Source organism: Arachis ipaensis, chromosome B8 (genome assembly GCF_059453495.1).
Source record: "Arachis ipaensis isolate K30076 ecotype BB chromosome B8, ASM5945349v1, whole genome shotgun sequence".
Lineage (NCBI taxonomy): Eukaryota > Viridiplantae > Streptophyta > Magnoliopsida > Fabales > Fabaceae > Arachis > Arachis ipaensis.
Window position 1 is genome coordinate 78,198,770 of NC_142443.1, and position 7,833 is coordinate 78,206,602.

General features: G+C 41.6%; 1 non-coding gene across 1 annotated transcript; it reads right to left on the reverse strand.

Annotated features, from left to right (window-relative positions):
• Nucleotides 1–448: 448 nt before the first annotated feature.
• On the reverse strand, nucleotides 449–556 carry LOC148548532 (small nucleolar RNA R71). The gene has a single exon (XR_015897452.1). It is a non-coding gene; the product is annotated as a small nucleolar RNA R71 (small nucleolar RNA).
• Between the last annotated feature and the right edge of the window lie 7,277 nt (nucleotides 557–7,833).

Below are 7,833 nucleotides of genomic sequence, written 5' to 3' on the forward strand. Positions count from 1 at the left end.
AATACAACAATCCAGAGATAACCTTTCAGAAATTTTCGAACAGGCAGAGGAGATGGCAGGCGAAAATAATAATAATGAAAGGAGGATGCTTGGTGACTTTACTGCACCTAATTCCAATTTACATGGAAGAAGCATCTCCATTCCTGCCATCGGAGCAAACAACTTTGAGCTGAAACCTCAATTAGTTTCTCTGATGCAGCAGAACTGCAAGTTTCATGGACTTCCATCTGAAGATCCTTTTCTGTTCTTAACTGAATTCTTGCAGATATGTGATACTGTTAAGACTAATGGAATAGATCCTGAAGTCTACAGGCTCATGCTTTTCCCCTTTGCTGTAAGAGACAGAGCTAGATTATGGTTGGATTCTCAACCCAAAGACAGCCTGAACTCTTGGGATAAGCTGGTCACGGCTTTCTTAGCCAAGTACTTTCCTCCTCAAAAGCTGAGCAAGCTTAGAGCTGATGTTCAAACCTTCAGACAGAAAGAAGGTGAATCCCTCTATGAAGCTTGGGAAAGATACAAACAGTTGACCAAAAAGTGTCCTTCTGACATGCTTTCAGAATGGACCATCCTGGATATATTCCATGATGGTCTGTCTGAGCTATCAAAGATGTCACTGGACACTTCTGCAGGTGGATCCATTCACCTAAAGAAAACGCCTACAGAAGCTCAAGAACTCATTGACATGGTTGCTAATAACCAGTTCATGTACACTTCTGAAAGGAATCCTGTGAATAATGGGACGCCTATGAAGAAGGGAGTTCTTGAAGTTGATACTCTGAATGCCATATTGGCTCAGAATAAAATATTGACTCAGCAAGTCAATATGATCTCTCAGAGTCTGCATGGAATGCAAGCTGCATCCAACAGTACTTAAGAGGCATCTTTTGAAGAAGAAGCCTATGATCCTGAGAACCCTGCAATAGCAGAGGTAAATTACTTAGGTGAACCTTATGGAAACACCTATAACTCAACATGGAGAAATCATCCAAATTTCTCATGGAAGGATCAGAAGCCTCAACAAGGCTTTAACAATGGTGGAAGAAACAGGTTTAGTAATAGCAAACCTTTTCCATCATCAACTCAGCAACAGACAGAGAACTCTGGACAAAACGCTTCTAATTTAGCAAATCTAGTCTCTGATCTATCTAAGGCCACTGTAAGTTTCATGAATGAAACAAGGTCTTCTATTAGAAATCTGGAAGCACAAGTGGGCCAGCTGAGTAAAAGGATCACTGATATCCCTCCTAGTACTCTCCCAAGCAATACAGAAGAGAACCCAAAAGGAGAGTGCAAGGCCATTGACATAAGCGCCATGGCCAAACCTGAAAAGGAAGGAGAGGACGCAAATCCCAAGGAGGAAGACCTCCTGGGACGTCCAGTGGTCAATAAGAAGCTTCCCTCTGAGGAACCAAAGGACTCTGAGGCTCATCTAGAGACCATAGAGATCCCATTAAACCTCCTTATGCCCTTCATGAGCTCTGATGGGTATTCTTCTTCTGAAGAGAATGAGGATGTTACTGAAGAGCAAACTGCCAAGTTTCTTGGTGCAATCATGAAGCTGAATGCCAAATTATTTGGCATTGATGCTTGGGAAGTTGAACCTCCCTTGTTCATCAATGAACTAAGTGATCTGGATCAACTGACATTGCCTCAGAAGAGACAGGATCCTGGAAAGTTCATAATACCCTGCACCATAGGCACCATGATCTTTAAAGCTCTGTGTGACCTTGGTTCAGGAATAAACCTCATGCCCCTCTCTGTAATAGAGAAACTGGGAATCTATGGGGTGCAAGCTGCTAAAATCTCACTAGAGATGGCAGACAGCTCAAGAAGACAGGCTTATGGACAAGTAGAAGATGTATTAATAAAGGTTGAGGGCCTTTACATACCTACTGATTTCATAGTCCTGGATACTGGAAAGGAAGAGGATGAATCCATCATCCTAGGAAGACCTTTCCTGGCCACAGCAAGAGCTGTGATTGATGTTGACAGAGGTGAAATAGTCCTTCAATGGAATGAGAACCCCCTTGTATTCAAAACTCAAGGATCTCCCTCTGCAACCATGGAGAGGAAGCAGGAAAAGCTTCTCTCCAAGCAGAGTCAACCAGAGCCCCCACAGTCAAACTCTAAGTTTGGTGTTGGGAGGCCACAACCAAACTCTAAGTTTGGTGTTGAACTCCCATATCCAAACTCTAAGTTTGGTGTTGGAGGGTCTCAACAAAGCTCTGCACATCTGTGAGGCTCCATGAGAGCCCACTGTCAAGCTATTGACATTAAAGAAGCGCTTGTTGGGAGGCAACCCAATGTTTATCTAATTCTTATTTTTATTGTTTTCTTAGGTTCATGATCATGTGGAGTCACAAAATAAATATAAAAATTGAAAACGGAATCAAAAAAACAGCAGAAGAAAAATCACACCCTGGAGGAGCATCTGCCTGGCGTTCAAACGTCAGAACAGAGCATAGTTCTGGCGCTGAACGCCCAGAATGGGAGCATCCTGGCGCTGAACGCCCAGAACAAGCATAGTTCTGGCGTTCAACGCCAGAAATGGCAGCAAATGGGCGTTGAACGCCCAAAATGGGCACCAACCTGGCGCTGAACGCCCAGAGTTGTGTGCAAAGGCATTTTGCATGCCTAAATTGGTGCAGGGATGTAAATGCCTTGACACCTCAAGATCTGTGGCCCTCACAGGATCACCTCAGGATCTGTGGACCCCACAGGATCCCCACCTACCTTCACTCACTCTCTTCTCTCTTCTCTCTTCTCAATCATCCTCTATTCCCAATAAACACTCATCCCTTCTGTCTTCCATTTACCACTTACACCCATAAACCCACTTACCTTCAAAAATTCAACATCTCTTCCCCACCCAATCCCACCCATATGGCCGAATACACATCTCCCTCCATCTCCTCCATATCTTCTTCTTATTCTTCTATTCTTTCTTCTTTTGCTCGAGGGCGAGCAACATTCTAAGTTTGGTGTGGTAAAAAGCATAGCTTTTTTGTTTTTTTCATAACCACTGATGGCACCTAAGGCCAGAGAAGCCTCTAGAAAGAGGAAAGGGAAGACAAAAGCTTCCATCAAGGGTCTATAGCTCAGTGGTAGAACATTTGACTGCAAATCAAGAGATCCTTGAGATACCTCAGGGGATACATTTTCTTCCACACAATTATTGGAAGCAACTAAGGGTGGAACATCAAAGAGCACTCCATCATCCTTCATGAAATCAGAGAAGATCTAAAAGCAATGAAGGAGGAGCAACAAAGACAAGGAAGAGACATAGAAGAGCTCAAAAACATCACTAAGGTGGACTCATTCCTTGTTCTTACTTTCTCTGTTTTTTGTTTTCTATGTTATGTGCTTATCTGTGTTTGTGTCTTCATTACATGATCATTAGTAGTAGTAACTATGTCTTAAAGTTATGAATGTCCTATGAATCCATCACCTCTCTTAAATAAAAACTGTTTTAATTCAAAAGAACAAGAAGTACATGAGTTTTGAATTTATCCTTGAGCTTAGCTTAATTATATCGATGTGGTGACAATGCTTCTTGTTTTCTGAATGTATGCTTGAACAGTGCATATGTCTTTTGAAGTTGTTGTTTAAGAATGTTAAATATGTTGGCTCTTGAAAGAATGATGACTAGGAGACATGTTATTTGATAATCTGAAAAATCATAAAAATGATTCTTGAAGCAAGAAAAAGCAGCAAAGAACAAAGCTTGCAGAAAAAAAAAATAATAATAATAATAGGCGAAAAAAAAAATAGAGAAAGAAAAAGCAAGCAGAAAAAGCCAAAGCTCTTAAAACCAAGAGGCAAGAGCAAAAAAAGCCAATAACCCTTAAAACCAAAAGGCAAGGGCAAATAAAAAAGATCCCAAGGCTTTGAGCATCAGTGGATAGGAGGGCCTAAAGGAATAAAATCCTGGTCTAAGCGGCTAAACCAAGCTGTCCCTAACCATGTGCTTGTGGCGTGTAGGTGTCAAGTGAAAACTTGAGACTGAGCGGTTAAAGTCAAGGTCCAAAGCAAAAACAAAGAGTGTGCTTAAGAACCCTGGACACCTCTAATTGGGGACTTTAGCAAAGCTGAGTCACAATCTGAAAAGGTTCACCCAATTATGTGTCTGTGGCATTTATGTATCCGGTGGTATTACTGGAAAACAAAGTGCTTAGGGCCACGGCCAAGACTCATAAAGAAGCTGTGTTCAAGAATCATCATACTGAACTAGGAGAGTCAATAACACTATTCGAAATCTGAAGTTCCTATAGATGCCAATCATTCTGAACCTCAATGGATAGAGTGAGATGCCAAAACTATTCAAGAGGCAAAAAGCTATAAGTCCCGCTCATATGATTGAAGCTCTGTTTCATTGATAGTTTGGAATTTATAGTATATTCTCTTCTTTTTTTCCTATTTGATTTTCAGTTGCTTGGGGACAAGCAACAATTTAAGTTTGGTGTTGTGATGAGCGGATAATTTATACGCTTTTTGGCATTGTTTTTAGTATGTTTTTAGTAGGATCTAGTTACTTTTAGGGATGTTTTCATTAGTTTTTATGTTAAATTCACATTTCTGGACTTTACTATGAGTTTGTGTGTTTTTCTGTAAATTCAGGTATTTTCTGGCTGAAATTGAGGGACTTGAGCAAAAATCAGATTCAGAGGTTGAAGAAGGATTGCTGATGCTGTTGGATTCTGACCTCCCTGCACTCAAAGTGGATTTTCTGGAGCTACAAAACTCGAAATGGCGCGCTTCCAATTGCGTTGGAAAGTAGACATCCAGGGCTTTCCAGAAATATATAATAGTCCATACGTTGGCCAAGAATGGACGACGTAAACTGGCGTTCAACGCCAGCCTTCTGCCCAAATCTGGCGTCCAGCGCCAAAAAAGGATCCAAAACCAGAGTTGAACGCCCAAACTGGCACAAAAACTGGCGTTCAACTCCACAAATGGCCTCTGCACGTGCAACACTTAAGCTCAGCCCAAACACACACCAAGTGGGCCCCGGAAGTGGATTTATGCATCAATTACTTACTCATGTAAACCCTAGTAGCTAGTTTATTATAAATAGGACCTCTTACTATTGTATTTGACATCTTTGGATTACCTTATGATCCTTTGATCACGTTTTGGGTGCTGGCCATCTCGGCCATGCCTGGACCTTCACTTATGTATTCTCAACGGTAGAGTTTCTACGCTCCATAGATTAAGGTGTGGAGCTCTGCTGTTCCTCAAAGATTAATGAAAGTACTACTGTTTTCTATTCAATTCATCTTATTTCGCTTCTAAGATATCCATTCGCACCCAAGAACGTGATGAAGGTGATGATTATGTGTGACGCTCATCATCCTTTTCCCTTATGAACGCGTGCCTGACAAACACTTCTGTTCTACATGAATTAAGCTAGAATGAGTATCTCTTAGATCTCCTAAACAGAATCTTCGTGGCGTAAGCTAGAATGATGGCGGCATTCAAGAGAATCCGGAAAGTCTAAACCTTGTCTGTGGTATTCCGAGTAGGATTCAATGATTGAATGACTGTGACGAGCTTCAAACTCGCGAGTGCTGGGCGTTAGTGACAGACGCAAAAGGAGGGTGAATCCTATTCCAGCATGATCGGGAACCGACAGATGAATAGCCGTGCCGTGACAGGGTGCGTGAGCATATTATTCACTGAGAGGAGGGGATGTAGCCACTGACAACGGTGATGCCCTTGCATAAAGCCAGCCATGGAAAGGAGTAAGACTGATTGGATGAAGATAGCAGGAAAGCAGAGGTTCAGAGGAACGAAAAGCATCTCCATTCACTTATCTGAAATTCCTACCAATGAATTACATAAGTACCTCTATCCCTATTCTTTTATTTATTATTCGAAAACACCATTATCACTTTATATCTGCCTGACTGAGATTTACAAGGTGACCATAGCTTGCTTCATACCAACAATCTCCGTGGGATTCGACCCTTACTCACGTAAGGTATTACTTGGACGACCCAGTGCACTTGCTGGTTAGTTGTATCGAAGTTGTGACAATTATGAATTAAGATCAAAGCACCAAGCTTTGGAGCCATTACCAGGGATTGTTCGAGCCTGGACATCACAATTTCGTGCACCAATGCCCTGGAGAGAAAAAATGTGGAATTTTGGGCGCTATTATTGGTGCTAGAAATGCCAGGTTTGAAGTTAACATGGGGCACCAAGTGTGGTGCCCCTAGAGGGTAATGAAGATGGCATTTTGGGCATCCTTAGTGGCACTAGAAATGCCAGGTTTGAAGCTAACATGGGGCACCAAGTGTGGTGCCCCTGGAGGTTAATAAAGATGGCTTTTTGGGCGCCTTTAGTGGCGCTAGAAATGCTAGGTTTGAAGCTAAAATGGGGAACCAAGTATGGTGCCCCAGGAGGGTAATGAAGGTGGCGTTTTGGGCGCCCTTAGTGGCGTTAGAAACTCCAAGTTTGAAGTTAACATGGGGCACCAAGTTTGGTTCCCCTGGAGGAAAGTAAGAGTGGCGTTTTGGGTGCCACTATAGGTGTTGGAAATGCCCCTAAAAATGCCTCCAGAGTAATTTTGCTTGCTTGCTTGCTTCATGCCTTGTCACCTTCTAGTCCCTTGTTCCTAGAAACCAATAAACAACATTGCATCAAAGTTTGGTTCATATGATCATGAATTCTATTCAAATATACAAATTCATAATTCTAAACTCAAATACTCATGAATGAACCTAATTTCCTTTTGTTGTTTAATGCTTCCTTTCTTACACAATTAAGTGATAATTAGCAATGAAATCACTCAATTATCTGCATGAAAGTTATAAAATAAAGTCCTAAATTAGTTAATTAACTAACCAAGATGCATATGAATCATGCCACTAGCGTGTGGCTTTGGCACATTTTACAAAGCACCTGGCGCTAAATGCCGGGTGTGGCGGTTAGCACCAACTCAACAGAAGGCTTGCACATAACAGAATGTGCCTGGCGCTAAACTCCAGGTAGCGGCATTCAGCACCAGCTCAATTGAGTTAAATTTTCTCCTTTTTCTTCTGCACGAACTTTGTTAAGCTCGCCCAGATTTTTCCTGAAATCAATAAAACCATAATGCGCATTAAAGTAGCATCCAAATAGGCTTCAAATACTAAAATCTCAATAAAACTCAATAAATTCATATCTAAAAATATAAAAAAGATACCCACACATCACAACACCAAACTTGAATTTCTGCTTGTCCTCAAGCAACAGAAAATAGTATGAACCAGCAAAGTGAGGTTGCCTAAGAATTCAGTTTCAATTAACCTCCTATTTATTCTCTGAGTTGGGTTAATAACACTGTGATTTTGAATAGTTTTCGCATTTCACAATCCTTTGGAGTTCAAAAATGTTAATGTCTGGTGCGTGTGTACGCAAACCCCACACTTTTCGTACAGCAGCAGTACCAGCAAGTGCACTAGGTCGTCCAAGTAATACCTGAGCGAGTCAGGGTCGATCCCACGAGGATTGTGGCTTGAAGAAAGCAATGGTTGTCTTGCAGGTCTTAGTCAGGAGGAATCAGAAGGAGTTGGATTATATTATGTAAACCTTGAATGATTATATGTCATAAATGTTGAAAGGGGTAAAACCAATTGGAGTAAATAATAGGAATAGAATTGAGAGTCGGAGTTACTTTGTCTTTCTGAATGAGCTCTGGTATTACTGTCTTCCTTGCTTGTGAATGATCTTCTTTTATGACAGGTTGTAAGTGATCAAAGCCATTGCCCATGATCATTGATCTCCTCTGCTACAGGTCAAACGCCATTGCCCGTGGTCATTCAATCTGACGGAGGGTGAAGCTCTAGC